This window comes from Mustela nigripes, chromosome 2 (genome assembly GCF_022355385.1).
Source record: "Mustela nigripes isolate SB6536 chromosome 2, MUSNIG.SB6536, whole genome shotgun sequence".
Classification (NCBI taxonomy): domain Eukaryota; kingdom Metazoa; phylum Chordata; class Mammalia; order Carnivora; family Mustelidae; genus Mustela; species Mustela nigripes.
In genome coordinates this window covers 126,580,669-126,607,016 of record NC_081558.1, presented here as the reverse complement: position 1 = coordinate 126,607,016, position 26,348 = coordinate 126,580,669, and the positions used below count along the sequence as shown (strand labels likewise).

At 35.5% G+C, this 26,348-nt stretch overlaps 1 long non-coding RNA gene across 1 annotated transcript; it reads left to right on the top strand.

Annotated features, from left to right (window-relative positions):
• The first annotated feature begins 3,268 nt into the window (after window positions 1-3,268).
• On the top strand, window positions 3,269-24,734 carry LOC132010094 (uncharacterized). Its single transcript, XR_009402153.1, has 5 exons — window positions 3,269-3,325; window positions 6,628-6,832; window positions 8,546-8,673; window positions 10,725-10,850; window positions 24,574-24,734. It is a non-coding gene; the product is annotated as an uncharacterized LOC132010094 (long non-coding RNA).
• Window positions 24,735-26,348: the final 1,614 nt, after the last annotated feature.

Below are 26,348 nucleotides of genomic sequence, written 5' to 3'. Positions count from 1 at the left end.
CTCTCTAGTGTTTCAGATCTCAGTCAGTGATCTCTACAAAGAGAATATCTTGAACTAAACACCCCCCATTCTATACCTGTTAGTCTAAAGTGGAGTTATACTCTCTTATAGCACCCTGAAACACTCTTACAATGTTTTTAAATTATATGTTTATTTGGTGGTTATTTTATGGTAATTATCTCCCTACCAATGCAAGCTTGATAGGTATAAGAATCATGTTTAGATTTGCTCACTGTTGTGAACTTGGCACATAGTTATATCCAGAAAATATATCTTGCTGAATGAGAATATTCCAGAATTCTGTTTGTCTTGTAAGATGGGTTGAAAGTATGCCCATAATGCAGTCCATCTGGGATCAGGAGGAAATAAACTAATATACCACAATCTCTTTCAGACAACATGAGGCAGGCTTTACATGAACTTTGATTTCCTCTGAAGTCTTAGTCAAAGTCATCATTTTTTCATAGGTGACAACTGACAGATTTTTTTCAAAATGAATATGTAATCTAAGAAATACAACAATATTTCTAAAAAATTCTTTTGAGTAACATTCAGAATACTTTTTCTTACTATTATTTCGATCTTCATTTTATTGCTTTGCAATATAAGTTGTAAATTCCTTTAGTGACATTTAAATACTCATTTGAGAACTGACTTCAAGAGCTTTAAGAGGTCAGTTTTGCCCAAGAAGATAATTTAAATCTTTTGTGATTTTTGATTTCTCTGAAGTTCAAGGATCAAAACGAAGGATATGACTGAGCTCTGGGGATGGAGAAGTGATTAACATTTATGAATGGTGTTATGAAGCCTCAAAACATTGGAGAGTTAGTATGAATTTTTATAAATTTTACCTGTTTGTGTTCCAGAAACTTTTTCATGTGATTTTATATTTTTTAAAAAATTTTTCCCTTAAAAATAATTTTTCCTGAATGCAGATACATGTAAAGATGATCCTTAAATATTAGATATACTTTTCATAATTATTCGGAATGTATCTATCCATAGTGTTTGGCCAGAGATAGCACTTTTGTTGAACAGTTGAGTCTGATTTTATATATAAGGGTTTCAATGGAAATGAAACAAATTTTATTGAGGCACCATGAAATTCCTGTATGTTTCTATGTCCCTCAGCTTCTCCTGACAACAATCTGTGAGATAGGCTTTATTAATCCCTTAATTAATACAGAAGATTACATTAATTAAGATGTAATTAAGAATACATTACATGTATTGTAATTGTATTGTAATTATATGTAATGTAATTAAGAATACATTAATTAATAGTTAATACAGAAGAGGAAATCGAGGTTCTTAGAGCTTGAGTGATTTGTTTAGAACCAGAGATCAGGCCACTGGCAGTGCTGTGCTTAACTGACTCAAGGTTCACACCATTTCCTCTGGACCACACAACCCTCAATGGATGCTTGCAGATCTGCACAATATTCATGATGGCTCTCTCTCAGAGCAAACCAGCCTGAATGTCACGTTTCTCAGAACCCTATGCCAGTGGGCCCCAAACCTCAAGATGGAAAATGACTAAGTATATTGGGATAATGGAACTTACTACCCAAATCCTGTTGTGTTCAACATAGCCCATTGGATCTCTCAACATCATTGATCTCCACAGGGCACAGGGCTTTGTGGTCATGTTTGCCACAGAAAGACCAAGCTTTATGCTCACGTAATCTGTGGCCAAAATAGGTCTTCCCAGTAATGGGAAGAATTTGTAATAACTGCAGCTCTAGGTTCTAAAGTTATTGGAAGCCTCTAGTGAAACATATTTTGATTTTTCTGAGTATTTGTCAGCCTTCCGTGTTAGAAAGCTTCCATTGGGGAGCTCCCTTTCATCACATCACAGTGGAATGTAAGTGATGCCCTCATGTGTGTACTGACGAACAAGGTGAAGGAAGTAGGAGTCCATAAACATGCACTCTCAGTCATGTCTGAAATACCATGATCACTTCTTCTTGCTTAGCCACTTATTAACAAGCAAAGTTAATAAGCTTTTCAGGCAGTAAAGCCAGATGTGCTTTCTGGCATACCAGATAACTGCTTTATTGATATGTATTTGAGCAGTTGGTGAATCTTATGCTAAAAAAAAATGTCTAGGCCAACAACAGACTATTTAAATAGCCATTCAGGTACTGAGTCAGATTCCACATAATGCTCTCCAATTTGTATATATCCCAGTCAAGAAGGGCGGAAAAAACCCCTCTTTTTTGATTAATTGCCCTATGTTTATTTAGTCTTTGTTTTTAATACTAAGCAAGCAACCAATGGCCCTTGAAGTTAGAATTGCTATCACTGCTGTCATTTTTACTTAAAGAAAACCGGAAGATGAAATATTCTTAAAAAGATAGTGGACACCAAGGAAACAAGTGACACCATGGGTGCACAGGACAGCCGACGCTAAACAGGGATGCAGTGAACAGAACAGTCAATAACTTCTCCAGTGTGAAAAGAACTTTCTCAAACAGGTTCATTCTTCCATGATGCCAGACCCTTTAGGTGATAAATAAAAAGGTTGATCCAGAAGTTGTTATTCAATTCTAGGTCCTCAGACGTATAACAGCCAAATTAACAGACTTTTCTTTTTACTGAATTTGTTTGCATTGTCATTGGACACACCAGTGAGACTTAAAACGTCTATTTGACTCTGTTTTTGTCAGCTGAAAAATACCCAGAAACCTTTTTATTTTCTTAACAAAATGGCATGATATTATTTAGAAGTTGGAGGGGAAGCTTTTACTGCCCGGCCTTAAAAAGAAAACAGCACAACCCAGCCACGTAGCTGACAAGTGACACAAATACAGTACGTGCTAATGTGCAGAGAGAAACAACCTTGAGAATTTAAACCGGCTGCACCAGAAAAAATATCTTTATCCAGATATGTGGTCCCTCATGAATTATACTATTATTTTAGTTGATTTTACCTGACATCACCCTATGATTTTCTTCAGTGACAAGAAAATTGCAGCCGGCCCTTGACAGTCGGTCACAAATTGACTGAACAAAACAAAATCAAACAGTGAAGTAATCCCCAAGTAAATTTAATGAAACCTAAATCCCAAAGGGCAGCGCACTTCTGTAGGCAATGGTCTTATTTAATAAATTTTTCCCTGCTTTCACTTTTAGAGCTATATTTACACAGACAAATTTAATTCATTGGGTTTACATTTCCTCTTTCCCTTAGTTTGTGCACCAGGCACATATGGGAAGGACTGTAAACAGGTATGTCAGTGTTCAGCTGAGAATGAAGAGTGTCACCTAGTCACGGGGAGATGTACCTGTCTGCCCGGCTACCATGGAAACCGCTATCATCTCCGTAAGTGTGGTCCATGCTTTTGTTGTAATTTATCGAAGAGACACCGGTAGGGTGGGTCATCTGTCAGAATGCTAAAGGGCAAATGTTAATTCAAGCTTCTAATTTATAGCAAGTCCTGAAAGAATGTTCATTGGAATGGTTGAAAACATACACTTTGTTGTGTAACCCTTTCTCCTATGTTGCCTTTTCTCTTCCAAATATCCCCAAGAAAAAGAAAATAAATAGAGAAAGAAAGAACAAAGATAATATGAACTGATTGGTATCAATCAATATACAGCCAATGGGAACATATTTAAAGTGATTCATAAAGTTAGTTCCAGGATCTGCTTAGGAACAATCAAATTAAACAAATTGTTATTCTGGAATGAAAACAGTCACTTGTTTAAAGGACAAAATGCCAGTTGGCTCACTGCTGTGTAATAAAAAAGGATCGTCCCTAGACCAAACACCTTATACTGATTTGTTAGGACATTTTAACATCGAAAATGGTTAGAGGGGAACACACGATAAAACGTCCCAAGGAGCATGTTAAAATGTTCAGTCAGCTACTTAATTTTTAAGCTTGTAATTATTTATAATGCACTTTTTATAGGTTTAAAAATAAAATGATTTGGCCTCAGTTTCATTTTCCCCCAACTTGGCCGCCCCCACGGCTCTTTTCTCCCTCGTCGCTCCTGTAGCAGAACCTTCCGCTTTCCTCTCTCAATTCTGCAAATGGACGGATGATTTGGGGATTCTACGCCCATATGTCACCTATAAAACAGACTTACGGTCAAGCTATTGATTTTAATTTTTACAAGCCATAGAATGTATATTTTGAATATCACTTCTCACTTTTGCCCTAATTTTAAATATTATCAGCTAAGAACACAAAATGGCTTCAATTAGTATTTTGTTTGGAACGCATAACCATTGTGGGTATACAAACTTAAACTGAATAATTAAAATATAAAATTAGTAAAATTGCAATTATATTTTTGTTACGGCAAATTTCAAGCACCCTTGTAATGGAAGAAATTGTATATTGTAATGGAAGAACTGTATATTGATTGATACCAATCAGTGCATATTTATTTCCGCACTTTTAATTCCATCACATTTCTCAGGAAGAATTTCTTCTTGATATCAAGTGATATTTTATCTTAATGTAATAAAACCAAGTGACATGGATGAGCACCTAGGTGGTTTAGTCAGCCAACCATGCGACTCTTGATTTCAACCTTGGTCATGAGCTCAGGGTCATAGAATCCAGCCGCCGAGGTGGGGCTCTGCACTCAGTCAGAGTCTGCTTGAGATTGTCTCTCTCCCTCTCCTTCTGTTCCCTCTCACATGCTTGTTCTTTCTCTCAAATAAAAAAATAAGTCTTTAAAACAAAACTAAAAACCAAGTTACATAGAGTTGGTAGGGCTTGCACGTCAGAAGGCAAGCTACCTTGGGCTGAAGGAGGGGAGCTCTACCTTGTAAAATCAAGGCTGCAGCGGCCAGCGACTCCCTGACTAGTCAGATTGGCTTAGCTCCAGGCAACACGTGGTTGGGAGTTGCAGCAAAGTTTCCTTGGCAACATCCACTGTCATTACAGAACTATGAAGAAGGGTTCAAGAAAATATCCATAAAAGGTGTGGCTGGCTCAAAAACAAAAGTTTCAGCGGCCAGAAACAACTGGGCTTTCATGTTCTCGAGTTTGGAGTAGAGATTTAAAATTTTCTCTCAGCAGAGGTCAGAGGAAGCAGACAAACTTGTAGTGGGATCTCACCACTTGTCCATAATTTATAATGGGCAGTTTGGTCTCAGCCTTTGGACGGCATGTGGGGAAAAACAAACTGCTCAGTAGATAGAGACTCATCATAATATGTATTTTATGACCAATGAGAAATTACAAAGTAACTCCATACCCTGGAAATCTTTTATTTCTCCAAATGGTAATACCCACTGTAATAACTCTCTTTGAGAACACTTAAGGCTTTGGGATCCTCTAAAAATCAAGGGCAGTTCTTTTGACAATTTTTATAGGAACACCCTTAGTATAGAATGCTTGGAGAAGCACAGGCCATAGAATAGTACACCTGTGCCAGGAGGAAGACATCAAAGCGTTGATAGAAGCTTGCCTTTAGTGCTCTTTCTCATAGTAGTAAGAATTCAGACAGACCAAACCTTAGCATCTCTTTTTAAGAATAAAATAAAACTGTGTGAGAGTCGCTAGGATATGTGAGTGGCCTGGTCAAATACTTGGAAAAGAGTCTGGGAGAAATAACTTCATTTAAGCCAAGTGGAATCATTATGTCTTGAGTGTGTGTTCTCTTGTTGAATATAGGGAATGTTTGAGCAAAGGATGTGCACATGATTCTAGAAGTCAAACTTTCACATTGCTACAGAATTATAAGAGAAAGTGGAATTGTCAGTAAATAACTTATTATTGGGGGAAAAGTTATGGGCACTTTTGTAAACATACATTATACTCTTGATGTAAATTTAGTAAGTTTTGAGGGTAAGAGGTTATACACACATTGTCTTTCAACAGATGACATACTTATTAGTAGATAAATTTTATCTATTCAGTGTCCCAATTTCAAAAGGATAATATAGTTGAAGCCTAATATTCATGTGACTTTTGTTTTCTGTGTACAAAGAAGGAACAATGAAGGATGATTCTATCCAACATGAAGCCATCACTAAGATAGTTTGCAAAATGAGTATATGTCAAAGGGAAATTATGTCTCCCAAGAAAGACACATGGAAGTGATCCCCCCAAAATATATGACCTATAAATGACAAAGATAATATAAATATATATGTATCAGTTATTTAAATTTATCAAGTAATTACACACAACCTTTTTTCCATTTAAACTGAGATGCTAGTTTTTTATATCTATGATTATATCCATAGTTTGGTATTTTCCTCATTAATAAGTATATGAATTTCACATTATTAGGTGTTTCTCTTTTTCTTATTTGCACAGAAATTCATGGCAGTTTTCATTTCATAGCAATGTAACTACAGAATTTTCTGTACTAATCAACTCTTATTAATTTAACCTCCTTTGGGAAGCAACATTGCAGCAGTACACACAAGACTTCATTGTTTCAGACTCCATACCTCCAGTTGGCTTTATGTGTATTTTCTCTAATGTCAAGCAGACATTTGTCTTAAGCTTCACACATAGTAATGAGGATAAAAAAAAAATAAATAAAAATTTGCATTCTACAACTCTGACCCAAATGGACATGAAAGCATTTTGTATCTTGGTCAATAGGAGAAGAGGAAGGGATGGAGACTTTTTTAATCACTAATTTTGTTTTTAGGTATGCTCTATTGAATGTTTGTGAAGGAAAAAAGAAGTTCTTAGGAGGACCAATGAATGTTATATACCGATGAAGGGACAATGAGCTATGGGAACTGACATTCCTTGGGAAGAGAGAATGACAGAAGAGACTGTAAAGTGAAGCCATCATTTTTAATAGAGAGGAATAAAGAAATACAACAACTACAGCACAGAAATAACATTTGGTATGAATAACTGTAGTGTTTGGCTTTCCATCTTCGCTATGAAGAACTTTATTTTAAAACTGAAAGAAAGAAGCAGCCATTTTTTGGATTTGAGACTCAAGGTGGAAACTCGGGAATTTAGGATAAGACATGCGTGGGGATTATAAACAATCTGAATCTCAGTAAGATCCATTCTTTGCTGTTACCTCTAAAACATAGTACCTGTGAAATACTCTTACTCTCTGATTCTTACATAAAAACACAAGATAAAAGGAAGAAAACTAGTACCATCTGGTATAGTTTGGTCACTTTTAGAGTTATATTTCCAAATGAAAAGATTTTCCAAGAGGAAGAACTTAAGGCAAATACCTAACACTTTGGCTCATATCAAGCAGGTAGGGAAAGGGTTTTGCTGCATGCCTAGCATTGATACTGCCATCATTCATGAAAATAATGGCCACCACTGACATGGGAGCTTAGTTTGGTGATGTATTTGTTCACTCTAGTCACCACCACAGGGCCATGATTTTATTATAATACCCTTTGGGAATTAAGAACCAGAAATTCAAAGAAAGGAGTTAAGGCTACAATATTAATAAGTGAAGTATATAGGTTTCAAATCACAGTCTTTTCAAAATTTCTTACAGCCCTCATATTTAAATATGTGGCAAGGATAAAGATGGTTATCTCTAACAGGTGACAGAATTTTGTGCTATATTCCAAGTCACTTCACTCTGTGGTCCTCAACTTCATCATCTTAAAATAAGAATTGAACCAGATGGACATGAGGTCTCTTAAAACTCAAACTTTTATAATTTTAAGACTTGAAAGTATCAGGCATTTCATAGAATAAGAGAATGTCACAGATGGAAGTGCTTCAAAGTTAATCAACTTGAATATCCTCTATATTTTCTCTCCTGAATACTTATCCTGTCTCTGAACTCCTACAGAGATGAGTAATCATGCCTCCTGAAAAAAGCTTATTCCAATCTTGGACAGCTCTTTTAGAAAGTATTTCTTTATTGAGATAAAATCTGCCTTTCTTCTTTTCCACAGGACTGCCTTTTCATGTTTGAAGACATTTCTGTCTTCCTAGCTCTCTTTTCTCCTGAATAAACACCCCCAGTCTTTCAATCATTGCACAAATAATGTGGTCTTCAGCTTGCTCTTTGTCTTGTTTCCTCTCCTTTTATCTTAAGTTCTGGCTATTTATCTGTTTGTTACACAGGTATCATAGTAGACCATAAGTCTATGGATAGGAAAGTGAGAAACTAACAGAAAATGAAGATTCTTTCTTGATGGTTCATGCCATTTTTGAATTCTTACTTGTATTAAAGCCAGACCATTCCAGACAAGATGAACTATGACACTTAAGCATTAATCAAAATAATGAATTAATCTAGGCTGGAATGAGGTAACTTTGGCAAATTGTCACCTATTCTGAGCACTCTCTAAAAGTGGGCAGATTTCCAAAGAAACTCTGAGTTAAGTTTCCTGTATCTTACTAATGAGCAGCATCAGGAACATTTTGCCCCCAACCATATTACTAAGGCATCTATCTATATCATCTCATCTCTTCAGATAAATCCATGCCTTGAATACTAGCTTGAAGGTAACTGAAAATACCAAAGAACAGTATTTGGAATGTGAGTTAGCAACATGTCTATGGGTATGAATTTAAACAGTGATGCTTTAAGTTACAATATCACATATGGTTTTGTTCTCTTTCAACAGGATGCCCAAAGGCACTTAAGGTTTTAATTGCCAAAGGATGTGCAAGTGCCTTAATGGCAGCAGCTGTGACACTGTGATTGGCACCTGTTACTACCCTCCTGGCTTCACTCGGGCTGACTGCAGTCAAAGTAAGTCACTCTACCATTATGAAATAGATATGCTAAAGTAGAGTTTTTAAGAACTATACTTACAGAGTTCAATGTTGTTGCAATTATTACTTAATAATTTACTGCAGTAACAGCAAACACCAACAGACCTACATTCTAGGTTGAAGAGTGCTTTCGTGAGGAGTTTGACTGAGAGCTGAAGCAGTGAAGACAGCCAAAGAGAACCCTTTGGTCATAATCTCTCATATCCCAGCAATGCTAACCTCAAGTCAGGATTAGAAAATCTGTTCCATAAGATAAGAGTGGTCTGGTACACAATGCCTGTGTACACAATGTCAAACTCATTGGTTCAAGTCTCACAATTTCATTTATCCTCAGCAATATCCAGCTCAAAATTAAGTAGTTCCCCTACTTACCAAAAATTAACCAGTTCCCTAAAATTTAAAGACTTAACTACCTATCACAAAGATAACTATTTACATAAAGTTTAAGGGACAAGGTATCTTAGGCACCATAGAGATATTCTTAGCAAATACATTTTGATCTTATCAGATCTGCCATTTTCTAAGTATCTGGACAATTTGCAAGATCATAATTTTTAGGGATGCTAGAGGAGCAATGCATAGGTGAGTACATGATGAGAAGGTAGTACTGGCAATATTATGTTCTTCAACCTATTTGTTGTTCTTGAGGGTGTTCACTTGTGATGTTTTACTGAGCTGCACATTTGTGTTTTTTGTGTACTATTCTGTATTTTATACTTTAGAATTAAAAAAATAAAAGCCCTGTCAATAGAACTTTCATGAAAGAAATGCTGTAATTGCAAACTTAAGATTCTTTCCTTTGGAAGAATGATAACAAAATTGGTGGTCAGGCAGGGCACCAAGTTTCTAGGTGGTAAAGACATCCAAATGTTTATTTTGCCCAGGCAGGTAGTTGCTCTGTCTTCTTTGTTTGAGGGTAATTTTAATTAACCTACCTCAGTACCCTGATGTTCTGAAGACAAAAGACAAGTAGGACGAAGTCCTGGCTCCATGTAATGGAAAATTGAAACCTAGTGAATACTGCCTCTGAGGCCCCACAGCCAAGTTGTCTTTGAGTTAAGGCCAACCCATAAACATCTCCTTAGGAAGGTTCTAACTGACCCCTTTGTTCCTCAAAGAAAATCATTGAGAGAATTTCTTTATTTCCTCAGGCCAAAGCATCTTTAAGAGTTTTGATTTCTCTGAATATTAGGAGTATTTTTGTCTTCAGAAAGCTGTGATCTTATACCTGAGTACTTCTTTGTTTAGACAGCTAGGTAGATCAGAGCCAATTTGCAGTCCATCTCTTACAAGTTCAAAGAATTGTGATATTCATTTATGTCTACATTGTAACTATATTTTTCTTCACTTGATTCTCACAGGCATTTATTTTACCTTTGAGTGTTATCTGTATCTTGATAACTATCTCAATGAATTTGTGGAATAAAGTTGCAAACAGATAAATTAATAAATGTGTTAATACATTAATTAATTAAAATATGACTTATATTAATTAATATAATTAATTAAAAAGGGTAATTGAACAAATTTGTTGATTTTAATAAATGATAAATTTAAAAATAAGTTAAATACATAAATGGTATTTGGAGAAATGAGCGTAATGGATTCTGTGTTGGTGCATTGAAGTGTAAGCTGAGATTCTAGAGTGGACTTTAAGAGGAAACATAATCAAGATTATGACACACACATACAGGCAAACAAGCACACACACACACACATTTGCTAAGGCAGCAAGACTGAGTTTTTAAGAGTCATTTATATCATATATGTTAAGTGTTTGACATTAGATATTTGGTTGGAATTCCTGATGTCAACCAAAATTGCACTAAGTAAGCAACAATTTGAACAGTTCCTTTTTTTGTTTTGTTTTTTCAAAGTAACCTTTTAAGTTGAAAACTAAAGTGAAGGCAAGACAAGGAAACCTATTTGATTAAAAGAAAGGGTCGTGTATTTACAAGGTTTTTAAAGTCTTGACTGGCAAAACATTTTAATAAGAAAAATCTGGTTTTGTTTTGCTCCTTCCTGCAGTTTGTCCTGTGGATCACTATGGGCAGGACCGTGTCCAGCAGTGTTCCTGTGGCTCAGGACAGTGTGACCCAGTGACTGGAGGGTGCCAATGTCCACCTGGCCAAATGGGAGCCAGGTATCAGCAAGGTAACAATGAATGCAGGGTCACCTTGTCTGTCAAGGCACTAACTTAGCTACACTATGCAAGCAGGTTGGTGCCAGGGAATATAATAAAATGGGCATTGTTTATAACACTTTCTTTTTAAATGTGGCTTTAATAACATGAAAGTACACACTCTTGTATAGTCATATAGGAAATAGCCTACTGGAGGGCAAACAAGAATTGAAAACAAAAACAAAGAATGATTTTTGTATACTCTTGAGTAGGAGCAAATTCTGAAATAACTTTGGTTAACTTTTGTAAAGCTGCCTAAAATTTTGTGTTAGGAATGTCTAATTATAAAAACTGAAAAGTTTTATATTTTCTTCAACTTTCAGAAGCCTAGTGAAAGCTGTAAGAAAAATGAGAGACAGAATGGAAAACATGATCTTTGTTTAAAACTATAAAACTTTCTTGTCCTTAATCATATTATTCATTATTTTCTCAACAATAATCATAATAGAAGAACTCTCAAGTTCAGTGAAATGACATATGGAGAACCACTTCTCCCTTGCACACACAGAAGGGCAAAACCTGTGACCCTTTGTTAAAAGAGAAGAGTTGGTTGCATGAGTGTGCAGCAAGAGCTACCTTGAATCCCACTGGACATTGCAGAATTGCAGAAAAAAAAAAAACAGGATAAAACCAGGAAGTGCACAGAACCATCATATTTTCAACTCTGCGCTAGAATAGAGGGTTATCTGTGGGCAATAAGCAACCTTGCAGCCAAAAGGAGCTAAGAAGCCCACATACATATACCCCCAAACTGTGTGTCATATGGAGTTTTACTCTAGCCCCAGGAGGCTTCCAACTAGCTGAAATAATTTTTCTAGCCCAGATTCATACTACTCTCCCCCCAAATAATGTGCACAAAAAACTAACCCAATACAAGAAAATGAAAGCAAAAACAAAAACTTGATGCATAAAAAGACCCCCGAAAAACCCTCCTCTCATTTTGGAAACAATATATGAAATTATTCAAAGCTTTGGGTACCTTTTTAGTGAAAATTCTTTAAGAATGGTGAAGGAGAAAAAGAATAAGAAAACAAAATGCAGATGGACATAAAGCAGAAAAGTTTTGCTAGGGAGCACACGGAAATATTAACCAGAATTTTTTCCAAGAATTCGAGGGACGTAATGAAAAAGTGTTCTCTACAACTTGTGAGTATGATGCTGAGATACAAGGGTTCATGGAATAAATGAAAAGACAACAAAGGGAAATGAAAAAGTAAGCTGGCAGAACTCAGAAAGAAGTGGAAATGAAAATTAAAACCTCACATCATATAAATGAAGACCATATTGAACACAGGTAATAGAGGATTGAATCTGCTTATGTGACAGCCAGGTAAATGGAGAATAAGCTTGAGGAAAGTAGAAACAAAGAAATGGAAAAAATAGAGAGACAAATATATAAATGGAAAAGAAGATATTCAAGTATAATATTCAAGATTTTGTTTCTCTGAAATGAAAGAAGATTTGATGCTACAGACTGAATACATTCTATTCCCAGAAACTCTAGTGAAGATTGATCATAAGCAAGGGGAAGTCCACTGGGGATAAAAGAAAAAAAAAATGGAAGATCTTATATGAAGAGAGGGGAAAATCAGTCTGGCCTCATGCCTCACAGCAATAATCAAAACCATTGCTAGCATGTGGTTAATCAATGCCTATGGAGTTTTTGGGAAAAAATATGACTCAAGTGTCTTATACACAGTTAAACTGTTATTCAAGTATAGTATGACTGAAAATAAATATTTTTTAAGTCTTTTTTTTTTTAAAGAGTTTATTTATTTATTTGACAGACAGAGATCACAAGTAGGCAGAGAGGCAGGCAGAGAGTGAGAGGGAAACAGGCTTCCCCCTGAGTAGAGAGCCTGATGTGGGGCTCAATCCCAGGATCCTGAGATCATGACTCGAGCCGAAGGCAGAGGCTTTAACCCACTGAGCCACCTAGGTGCCCCTGAAAATAAATATTTTTTAAAATATTTTATTTATTTATTTGACAGAGATCACAAGTAGGCAGAGAGGCAAGCAGAGAGAGAGAGGAGGAAGCAGGTTCCTTGCTGAGCAGAGAGCCCGATGCGGGGCTTGATCCCAGGACCCTGGGATCATGACCTGAGCCGAAGGCAGAGGCTTTAACCCACTGAGCCACCCAGGTGCCCCGAAAACAAATATTTTTTTTTTTTTTTTTTTTAAAGATTTTATTTATTTATTTGACAGAGAGAGATCACAAGTACTGGCAGAGAGGCAGTCAGAGAGAGGAGGAAGCAGGCTCCCTGCTAAGCAGAGAGCCCGATGTGGGACTCGATCCCAGGACCCTGAGATCATGACCTGAGCCGAAGGCAGCGGCTTAACCCACTGAGCCACCCAGGCGCCCCAACAAATATTTTTAATAATAAAAAGTTACAGAGGATATAATAGCCATAAAATATTTCTGAAGAAACTGTAGAAGATAAATTTAAGCAATCAAGTAATAAATGGAAGATCTCTGGTAAGAAGACTATTAGTAGATATTCAATCTATTTTTATTTGGGTTAAGTTTAAAACAAATGTGGGAATTATGGCCACATAATATGATAAATATATAAATATTTAATATTATACCAATTTTGACAGTTTATCAAAATGGGCATAAACTAAAAGGAAAGAAGATGGAGGATGTTGAGTATACTGATCTTATTTCTTCATTAGAAGTTGTGAATGGGAGGGATAGATCTGTGTCAAAAGGTATTGTTTAAATATGACAAGTCAATAAGCATGTTTAAGTGTATAAAGGTAAATGTTGGAATTTAAAATGCTAGAACTGGGTGTAGGAGTTTTCTTTCCTTTAAAATGTTGGAATAAAGTTTCTTCTAATAGACTAAAATATACCTTAAATGTAGTATATGGCTTTGTTCTAGTTTCCTGCCCGATTACATTCTCTCTCTTTTTTTACATTTTTACATTTCATTTTTTTCTTTCCTTTTTCAACCAATTTCTCATTTTATCAATTCATTTTTTTAAAAATCTTTAAAAATTTTTGTCTCTACCATCACATTCCATCCCTTCATCATATTTACCCTTATTTGTGTGTGTGTGTGTGTATATATATATATATATATATATATATATATATATATTCTTCTTTCTCTAAAATTTTGGGAGGCAGTTTCTTCTAAGACCAAAACACACCCAGAGTCTAGAATGTGGCTCTGTTCTAGTCACCATCCTGCTCATTATCTTTTTTCTTTTTTCCTTTTCCCCCTGGTTTTGGATCTCTTCTGATTTGTTTAGCATATATTTTTTCTGGGATCATTATTACCTTTTAGCATTTTGTTCTCTCATTTATCTAGTCTTCTCTGGACAAAATGACCAAATGGAAAAACTCACAAAAAAAGAAAGAAAGAAAACCCAAGAGACAGTACCACCTGCCAGGGACCTAATCAATATAGCCATTAGTAAGATATCGGAACTAGAGTTCAGAATGACAATTGTAAAGATAGTAGCTGGGCTTGATAAAAGCATAGGAGTTAAAAGAGAATCCCTTTATGGAGAAATAAAAGAACTAAAATACAACCAAGTTGAAATCAAAAAGGCTATTTATGAGGTGCAATAAAAAATAGAGGCTCTAACTGCTAGGATAAATGAGGCAGAAGAGAGAATTAGTGATATAGAAGATCCAATAATGGAGAATAAAGAAGCTGAGAAAAAGAGAGATAAACAACTACTGGATCATGAGGGGATAATTCCAGAAGTAAGTGATAACATAAGATGAAACAATATTAGAATAATTGGGATCCTAGAAGAAGAGAGAGAGGGGGGCAGAAGGTATACTGGAGCAAGTTATAATGGAGAACTTCCTGAATTTGGGGAAGGAGACAAGCATCAAAATCCAGGAGGCACGGAGAATCCCCCTCAAAATCAATAAAAATAGGTCAACACCCTGTCATCTAATAGTAAAATTTACAAGTCTCAGAGACAAAGAGAAAATCGTGAAAGAAGCTTGGGAAAAGAGGTCTGTAACCTACGAAAATAGAAATATTAGATTGTCAGCAGACCTGTCCACAGAGACCTGGCAGACCAGAAAGGACTGGCATGATATATTCAGAGCACTAAATGAGAAAAATATGCAGCCAAGGATACTATATTCGGGCAGACTGTCATTGAAAATAGAAGGAGAGATAAAAAAAAAAGTCCAGGACAAATAAAAAATAAAGAATTTGTGAACACCAAACCAAATATTGAAAACCATCCTCTAAGCAAAGAGAGAGCCTTAAAGTTACAGACCGGAAAGGAACAGAGACAATATATAGTAACAGTCACCTTACAGGCAACAAAATGGCATTACATTCAAATCTTTCAATAGTTAACCTGAATGTAAATGGGCTAAATGCCCCAATCAAAAGACACAGGGTATCAGATTGAATAAAAAAATAAGACCCATTGATATGCTGTCTGCAAGAGACTTATTTTAGACCCAAAGACACCTCCAGATTTAAAGTGAGGGGGTGTAAAACAATTTACCATGCTAATGGACATCAAAAGAAAGCTGGGATGACAATCCATATATCAAACAAATTAGATTTTAAACCAAAGACTATAATAAGAGATGAGGAAGAGCACTATATCATACTTAAAGGATCTTAAAGGATCTATCCAACAAGAAGCTCTAACAAATTTAAATATCTATGCCCCTAACATAGGAGCAGCCAATTATATAAGCCAATTAATAACAAAGTCATTGACAATAATATAGTAATAGTAGGGGACTTTACCACCTCCCTCACTGGAATGGACAGATCATCTAAGTGAAAGATCAACAAGGAAATAAGGTTTAAATGACATGCTGGACCAGATGTACATCACATATATATTCAGAACATTCCTCCCAATGCAACAGAATACACATTCTTCTCTAGTGCACATGGAACATTCTCCAGAATAGATCACATCCTGGGTCACAAATCAGGTCTCAACTGGTACCAAAAGTTTGGGATCATTCCCTGCATATTTTCAGATCACAATGCTCTGAAGCTAGAACTCAATCACAAGAGAAAAGTTGGACAGAACTCAAATACATGGAGGCTAAAGAGCATCCTACTAAAGAATGAATGGGTCAACCAGGAAATTAAAGAATTTTAAAAATTCATGGAAACAAATAAAAATGAAAACACAACTGTTCAATATCTTTGGGATGCAGCAAAGGTAGTCCTGAAAGGAAACTATATAGCAATACAAACTTTTCTCATGAAACAAGAAAGGTCTCAAATACACAACCTAACCATACACCTAAAGGAGCTGGAGAAAGAACAATGAATAAAGCCTAAACCCAGCAGGAGAAGAGAAATCATAAAGATCAGAGCAGAAATAAATGAAATAGAAATCAAAAGAACAGTAGAACAGATTGACAAAACTAGGAACTGGTTCTTTGAAAGAATTAAAAAGACTGATAACCGCCCGGCCAGACTTATCAAAAAAGAAAGAGAATGGACCCACATTAATAAAATCATGAATGAAAGAGGAGATATCACAACCAATACTGAAGAAATATACAAACAATTATAAGAACATATTATAAGCAACTATATGCCAGTGAATTAGACAATCTGGAAGAAATGGATGCATTCCTAGAGACATATAAACTACCAAAACTGAACCAGGAAGAAATAGAAAACCTGAACAGACCTATAACCAGTAAGGAAATTGAAGCAGTGATAAAAAATCTCCCAACAAACAAGAGCCCAGGGCTAGATGGCTTCCCAGGGGGAATTTTAACATTTAAAGAAGAATTAATACCTATTCTGAAACTCTTCCCCAAAATAGAAAAGGAAGGAAAACTTCCAAATTCATTTTATGAGTCCAGAATTACCTTGATCCTAAAGCCAGACAAAAAGCCCATCAAAAAGGAGAATTACAGACCAATAGCTCTGATGAACATGGATGCAAAAATTCTTACCAAAATACTAGCCAATGGGATCCAACAGTACATTAAAAGGATTATTCACCATGACCAAGTGGAATTTATTCCTGGCAGCAAGTTTGGTTCAACATCTGCAAATCAATCAATGTGATACATTAATAAAAGAAAGAACAAGAACCACATGATACTCTCAATAGATGCAGAAAAAACATTTGACAAAGTATAGCATCCTTTCTTGATTAAAACTCTTCACAGTGTAGAGATAGAGGGTACATACTTCAATATCATAAAAGTCACGCATGAAAAACCCACAACAAATATCACTCTCAATGGGGAAAAACTGAGAGCTTTTCCCCTAATATCAGGAACATGGCAGAGATTTCCTCTATTACCACTGCTATTCAACATAGTACTAGAAGTCCTAGCCTTGGCAATCAGACAGCAAAAAGAAATAAAAGACACAAAAACTGGTGAAGAAGAAGTCAAACTCTCACTCTTTGCTGATGATATGATACTTTATATGGAAATCCCAAAAGACTCCACCCCAAAACTGCCAGAACTCATATAATTCAGTAAAGTAGCAAGATATAAAATCAATGCACAGAAATTAGTTGCATTTCTATACACTAACAATGAGGAAGATGAAAGAGAAATTAAGGAGTTGATCCCATTTATGATTGCACCAAAACCATAAGATACCTAGGAATAAATCTAACCAAAGAGGCAAAGAATCTGCACTCAGAAAACTATAGAATACTCATGAAAGAAATTGGGAAGGACACAAGAAATGAAAAAAACGTTCCATGCTCATGGATTGGAAGAACAAATATTATGAAAATATCTATGCTACTTAGAGTAATCTACACATTTAACACAATCCCTATCAAAATATCATCAACTTTTTTTCCACAGAAATGGAACAAGTAATTCTCATATTTGTATGGAACCAGAACCAGAAAATACCCTGAATAGCCAGAAGAATGTTGAAAAAGAAAAGAAAGGTGATTGCATCACAATTCTGGACTTCAAGCTCTATTACAAAGTTGTGATCACCAAGACAGTATGGTACAGGCACAAAAACAGGCACATAGATCAATGAAACAGAATAGAGAACCCAGAAGTGGACCCTCAACTCTATGGTCAACTAATTTTGAAAAAACAGGAAAGAATATCCAGTTTGGAAAAAAGTCTCTTCAACAAATGCTGTTGGAAAAATTGGACAGCCGCACGCAGAAGAATGAAACTGGACCATTTCCTTACACCATGCATAAAAATAGACTCAAAATCAATGAAAGAACTAATTGGGAGACAAAAATTCATCAAAATCCTTGAGGAGAACACAGGCAACAAACTCTTTGACTTCAGCCACAGCAACTTCTTCCTAGAAACATTGCCAAAGGCAAGGGAAAAATGAACTATTGAGATTTCATCAAGGTCAAAAGCTTTGCACAGCAAAGGAAACAGTTAACAAAACCAGAAGAAAACTGAAAGAATGGGAGAGGATATTTACAAATGACATATCAGATAAAGGGTTAGTATCCAAAATCTATAAAGAAGTTATCAGACGCAACACCCAAAGAACAAACCAAGACATGGGCAGAAGACGTGAACAGACATTTCTGCAAAGAAGACATCCAAATGACCAACAGACACATGAAAAAGTGCTCAACATCACTCAGCATCAGAGATATGCATCAAAACCACAGTGAGATACCACCATTCACCAGTCAGAATGGCTACAATTAACAAGTCAGGAAATGACAGATGTTGGTGAGGATGCAGTGAAAGGGGAAACCTCCTACACAGTTGGTAGGAATGCAAGCTGGTGTAGTCACTCTGGAAAATAGTATGGAAGTTCCTCAAAAAGTTGAAAATAGAGCTACCCTACGACCCAGCAATTGCACTACTGGGTATTTACCCCAAAAATACAAATGTAGTGATCTGAAGGGGCATGTGCACCCCAATGTTTATAGCAGCAATGTCTACAATAACCAAACTATGGGAAGAGCCTAGATGTCCACCCACAGATGAATGGATAAAGAATGGATAAAGAATAATGTATGTATGAGTGTGTGTGTATGTATATACACGCACATACATACATTATGCAGCCATGAAAAAATAAAATCTTGCCATTTGCAACAATATGGATGGAACTAGAAGGTATTATGCTAAGTGAAATAAGTCAATCAGAGAAAGACAAATATCATATGATCATATGATTTCACTGATATGAGGAATTTGAGAAACAAGACAGAGGATCATAGGTGAAGGAAGGGAAAAATGAAATAAGACAAAACTAGAGAGGGAGACAAACCATAAGAGACTCTTAATCTCAGGAAACTAAGGATTGCTGGGGGCTGTGTGTGGGAGGGATGAGATAGCTAGGTGATGGACATTGGAGAGGGTATGTGCTATGGTGAGTGTTGTGAATTGTTTAAGACTGATAAGACCTGTACTCCTGAAACAAATAGTACATTTTATGTTAATTAAAAAAGAAAAGAAAAGAAGTAAAATAAAATAAGCATTTCATCAGAAAAAATAATAAAATGCAGGAACTGAGAATTTAAGATTAAAAACATAGCCAACTAAAATCAGGTGGAGGAGAGGAATGAGAAAAATTGGAGAAAGAATCATATTAATTCCATTCCTACTCATGCTGCTGAGCCAATATATGCTAAATAAAGAAATTAATTATGCTATGTAATAATATATTCTTTTTCTAAAGAAGAGTCCATTGATTATATAAAATTATAAGACTTAACTTAGAGAAAGATAGAGTACAGACATTTTTCCATGTTCTTCCCTCTAAAGAGTAAAAATCTAGTCACTATATCTAGAATAAACATAAAAATCTCTGATGTGGAGAGATCAAGGCAGACTCACTAAGAACTTCAGAGACCTAGGGAACAGGAATGGTGACATCCTTGGGTTTCCATTTTTGACTCATATATCCTGGGCCAATGGTGGAGAAGCTGCAACCCAGAAGACCAATGGGTGCAGACAAAAAAATGAAAGAAAAAAAAAAGCCCTATATATGCCTGTATATATTTTTCTCTAAATAAAGTAGTATTTAGTATTTTTCTCTAAATAAAGACAAGGAAAAGGACAGCCAATCAAGACAGAAAACTCTTAGACAATGACAGGTAAATACTCCAGTCAAACACTAAAGAATAAAACTTTATCCTTGACTCCAACCCCACTAGCAAAGACCAGGTAGAGTCTATTCTTCAGACTCCATGGGGATGCATGAGATACCCCTGCCCTACACCAAGATGGTATGGGAGAAAGGGCTGAGACTTTCATCCCTGCCACACTGGAATGTATCCCCTGCCCTGGCATGTCCGTAGAAACTGTGTGGAGACTGTGAACTTCCACCCCCATCAGATAGTATTGAGATACTACTGTTTTCTTCAAGGTGATGTTACAGTAGATCCAGTGGACAGTCAGGACATTCACAACCACCAAATAGCAACAAATCTACCCTGTGCAGTGTCAGTGGAGGTAGAGTGTGAAGCCGTAAGAGGCACTTCTACCCCTCTGTCAGATAGGTGCCAACAGAGGTCCCATGGGAAGACTGAACCCTCACACTGGCACGGCAGGAATAAGGCACATTTATGCCCCCTTTCACTTGGGGCAGAGAACTCTATCTGATGAACCTCTTTCCTTGCAAGTACAGTATCACAGGATACTTGCTAAAACGAGATCCAGAATCTTATATCATAGTATTCAATATAGTATTCAGTATAGTATAATATAGTATGATAGTATTCAAAATATCCACGTTTCATTAAAAAGCTATTTATCATACCAAAAACCAGGAAAATTTCAACTTGAACAAGAAAATAATCAACAGACACTAATATTCAGATGATACTGATTATAAAACTATCTGATCAGAATTTTAAATAAGCCATTATAAGTAAAAATGATTGGTGAGCAGCTATGGCCATACATGACACAAATTTAAAACGTAGATTAAGTAGAAAGATAGAAAAATAGAATAAGAATAAAACAAAGACTAAGAAGCATAAGGAAGAACTAAATTGAAACTTGAGAATTGGAAAATTCAATAATCAAAAGAAAAAAAATATATGCCAAACTTAACTCAATGAATGGACTTGATAGCAGAATGGAGAGGCCAGAGGGACAGATCACTGCATTTGAAGATAAACAGTAGAAAATTCCCCAATCTAAACAATAGACAGGGAAAGGAAAGAAATGACCAAAAAAGGGAGAGAGCAGGCCTCAAGGACCTGTGGAACTTTTTTTTTTTTTTTTAACTTTTTAAAAGATTTTATTTATTTATTTGACAGACAGAGATCACAGGTAGGCAGAGAGGCAGGCAGGAGAGGAAGGGAAGCAGGCTCCCTGCTGAGCAGAGAGCCCAATGCGGGGCTCAATTCCAGGACCCTGGGATCAGGATCTGAGCCAAAGGCAGAGGCTTTAACCCACTGAGCCACCCAGACACCCTGGACCTGTGGAACTATTAAAAAAGATCTAACTTTGTTTCTTGTCATCCAAATCCCAGAGGGGAGGAGGAAAAGAATAGGGCTGAAAAATATTTAAAGTAAAAATGGTTGGAATTTCCTAAACATGCCAAAAAATATAAACCTACAGATTCAAGAAGCTGTGTGAATGACAAACAGGATAAACTTAAAGAAATCTGCATTAAACTTCTAAAGACCAAAGAAGAAAGTCTTTAAAGCAACGGGAAATAGCACCCATGTTAGCTTAGAAAAAAAGACTCCAAAATAAAATGATAGTAAATAAATGGGTACAACCACACAAAACACATGTGAGAAAAATAAAACAGTGGTCATGATATCAGTATCAAACAATGTTAAATTTTATGGCAACAAGGAACTATTGGGAAGGACACTTATAATAATAGAGAATAAAATTGACAGTGAAGATTGAAGTGTAATGAATATGTATAAAAGCAGTAACAGCATTAAAACTCATAAAGCAAAAGCTGTAAGCAATAAAAAGAGAAATAGACAGTAAGAGCTTATCAATAGTAGACTAATTCATTAATGTTAACACATACACATAAAACTGCATACACATATGCATGAAAAAATAAGTTTATAGAAGTTTGAACATAATTAGTAAGGTACATCTAATTGTTGTAAACCAAACTCTGTTCCCTAAAATAAAAATTATATTTCTCAAATATCCATGAAACATTCACAAAATTGAAAAAAAAAGTCAATCTATTCCAAAAAGTATGATGTATGGCATTCTATGATCACAAGTAGTAAAATAAGAACTAATAACAAAACTAACTTCCTATCGGGGAAAAAAAAAGCCACATTGTGCTGCATCAGCATTTTGAAATCTCCCTTTTAAATAATCAGTGGCTCAAAAAGAGAAAACAAAACCAGTATCTTAGAAATTTAAAAGCAGTAGTAAGGACATTCACATCCCATGAGGTAGAGCTAATTCAGAAAACAGAGGAAAATTTATATTCCAAAATATTTGTGTTAATAAATAAAAAGTGATGAAAATAAGAGAAAAAAACAAAGTAAAAATGAGGAAGACTAAAGTAAAACAGAAGGAAAATATGAATTATTTAATAAGTTATGTTAAGTCAAATGACCAGCAACTAGACAAAAAGTCACTCTTGTAAAAGTAATTTGGTTTACCAAAATTACTTCCAAGCGTATAAAGTACTTAGAGATAATGACAAAAACTCTAAGAGTACTAGAAATACATTGGGATTTTTAAAAGTTATTTTGGAAAGCCATATTATAAATCTTGACAAAAATTCAGAACCAATTCAGAACCCATAAAAGAGAAAAAAATAATCAATTGTGTTTTGACTTAAAAGAAACAAAAAAAAAATTCTTCAAGGCATTAAACACATATAAAAAGTATAAAATTTGTTTTAAATGGAAGAAAAAAATACCAAGTTTTTTAATAAACTAGGAGTTACTACGTATTAGAAAGAAAAGAATCTATGATGCCCATAGATCTTGTGAAAAGATGATTAGCACCATGCATAATGTAAGAAATCCAAATTAAAGTTGCATGTATATAACATCTTTAGGTTTTTTTTTTAATTAACATATAATGCATTATTTGCTTCAGGGGTAGGTACAGGTCTGTAAATCCTTGGGCTTACATAATTAATTGCACTCACCATAGCACATACCCTTCCCAGTGACCATAACCCAGTCACATTATCCTTACCCCCACTCCCCAACAACCCTCTTTAGATTTTTATAACATACTAGTTTGACAAAAGAAAATGGCACATTGGTAATCCTTCTTACTAAATTTGCAAATCTCTTTGTAAGAAAATTTGATACTATCCGTCACAAATTAGAAACCATATTATTTTATTTTTAAAAAGTTTTCTGATGACTTACCCCACAGATACAATGGTATATATGGATAAAGACTTCCATAAGGATGGTCATTACAGTGTTGCTCAGAGTGGCAAAATATTTTAAGCAACTTACTTGCTCATCAATAATGGTGTGGTAAAATAAATCTTATGAGATGCAGTAAGTCCTATGCAGCTGATAAAAAAACAATGATGCAGCACTATATGTACTAATTTTAAAAATCTTGGGAAATTTTACTTATAGAAGAAGTAAATTTCACAGTATTATGTATCTATATTAACCTTTTGGGTAAAGAAGGGTTAAAGGGTGAGAGAGAGAAACATTTATATGCTTTACTAGATACGGACTATTTCTGGATATATTCAGTCATTTATCCACTCAACTCAAAAATACTTTTTTAATGCCATTGCCTGTTTTAAACATATGGAACTTATGGATAAAATACATAATATCCCAGTCGTGCTTTCTAGTGGAGAAGAGAGTAACAATGAACGTAATTAATAAGTGAGTTATATGTATGTTAAAAGGGAATAAACCAATGTTAAGAGAAAAAAATAGAGCATGATGTGGGACTCCAGAGAGGTTTATGGGTTGAAATTGTATTTTATTATTTTATTTTATTTTGGTGAGTTGAAATTTTAAATCTAGTGGCGATTCCACCATTAACTGTACAGCTGTAATGGTCTTTTAAATAAACTGAATTTAAAACTTTCATTTGGTACTTACATTAAGTCAAATAAAGGCAGAAAAGAAAGTGTCATACAGATTGAATTCAAATACGAGCTCTGTTACATATTAAATGTCTTTGGGAAAATAAGAAAAAAAGTCTCTAATGTCTCTTCCTCTAGCTGGAATAGAAAGAAAGGTTGATGAGAAGTCAGAAGTTCTAGACTGGAATCTTGGTTTTTATCTTTCCTGGCTACTTAAGCCTGAGAAAGAATTAAATCTCTAAGCTTCAGCTTTCTCAAGTATAAATAAGAATACTGTTATCCACATCAGAGGGATAGTTGTGAGCATTAAATGAGATAATTCATGTGGAAAACATCATTATGTAAAAATACTATAAGCTAGAAAGTATAAATGACAGGCCTTTGGCCAAATCTAGCCACAAATGTGTTTGAATTGGCTGATACAGTTTTGGCTTCCACAGTGCTATAAAGCAATTTAATTAGTTGCCAACTTTCAAAGATTAAATGATTTCATATAACGTAGATTTTGAATTTCCTGAAAAAAAAAATCATATTAGCTGGCTCTATTAGGCCCATATTCCTCATGGAAAAACCAACTAAAGGTGAGTAGGGCTTATTCTCCTATTGGGGCACTTCCCATTGTTCATTCATTTTCTCCTGACGATGAAGGCTCCCCGCTATGTCTCATTGGCTTTTCTCCCTTGCATCTTACCCCCTTCTTCACAGTGATTTTTCTGTGTCACCCATGATATGCTAAATTGCTTTTCAGATTTCAGCACAAAGTCATCAAGGAGTAAGCTGCTTGCCTGTCTTCTTTATCAACTTTGAGATTAAATATATAAAATGCCCCTGTGCCAATCTGGAATTGACCTCTGTTCACTAGGCCATCTCCAGTTCCCAAAGTATACCAAGCACGTAGTTCTACGCACAATAAAAGTACGTAGTGTGATTGAAAACAAACAAATGGTCGTCCTTGTTCCCTTATGGTAACTTTTGAGTAGTTGTTTTTATTTGAATATTTTCTTATGCTTTTGCTATTAGATATGATTACTCCACCTGAAACAGAGAAAAACTTTTGTTCAGGTGATATTTTTATTCAGTTAGGTATATATAAGTATACATACCAATATGTATACATATCTGTATACATACATATGTGTATATATATATATGTATATTTTATTTTTACTGTAGGATGTCCCCCAAACAATGTATGGCCCAAACTGTGAGCTAAATGTACCTGAAAAATGGTGGCCTTTGCAGTCCTATGGACAGAAGTTTTACCTGTGGTCTTGAATGGACAGGAAATTACTATGAAAAAGATAAGTTGATTATCACATTCTTTTATTCAATAAAATTCTAGGACATACTGCCATTGTTTGATAAATTATAACAAAGACCTGTGAAAAGGTTATTTTCCAATAAACTCATGAAAACTGTTTATAATTATGACTCCATTTCCAATACAAGTAATATTATGTTAATATTGATTAATTTTTGTTACCTTATCAAAATAACACATGAAAATCCTTAAAACCCCACGTAATTGAAATAATATTAATTAATGTGAAAGAGTCTATATGAGACATAAACCCCATTCTCCCTCCAGCTCTGTTTAAGCCTGAAGTCTTTGTGGATGGCAGGTTTGCTGGACCTTGAAGTTTTGGGCATGATACAGAAGGCCCTCAACCACCACAGAGACATTGAGGCTGGCAGGATGGAAGATGCAGGGCCCCAGCTAGAGTCAGTTCATGTTATGAGTGGGCCCAGCTAGATGTGCCTGGGTGGCTCAGTTGGTTAAGCATCTACCCTTGGCTCCAGTCATAATAGCAGCGTCCTGGGACTGAGCCCCATGTCTGGCCTCCTGCTCAGCAGGGAGTTTGCCTCTCCCACTTCCTCTGTTGCTCTCCCTGCCTGTGGGCTCTTTCTCTCTCTCTCAAATAAATAAGTAAAATCTTAAAAAAAAAAAAAAAAAAAAGAGTAGGCCCAGCTACAAGGGGCAAAGAGGAGGACTCTGGGAATAGAGGTCTCCCACCTTCACTTCATTAAGGAAAAATTATTCAGGGGCGCCTGAATAATTATTCAGTGACTTAAGCCTCCGCCTTTGGCTCAGGTCATAATCCCAGAGTTTTGGGATGGAGCCCCGAAGCCTGCTTCCCCCACCTGCCTGCCTCTCTGCCTACTTGTGATCTCTGTCAATAAATAAACTCTTTTAAAAAAAAAAAGAAAAGAAAAGAAAAAATTATTCATGTACCACTAAGAATATTTTTTTATTTGTAAGTGACATGCATGTGTTTTCAAATAACATATTACGTGTATTATAAAACATATATAAAGGTTTAAATTGATAAAGAATGAATAAAGATAAATATTGGTGGTTATTCTCATTTCTTTCTGAACCACAATTGATTGTTTTGTGCAACACTGGAGAGTATCCTACCTATTTAGAGCATGCTATTGTAGGAGATGATGTTTTATTTTGACAGAATAGAGAGAAAGGGTTCTGATGATGAGGCAGAGGGTGGGTAGGATTGTTATGTGGAC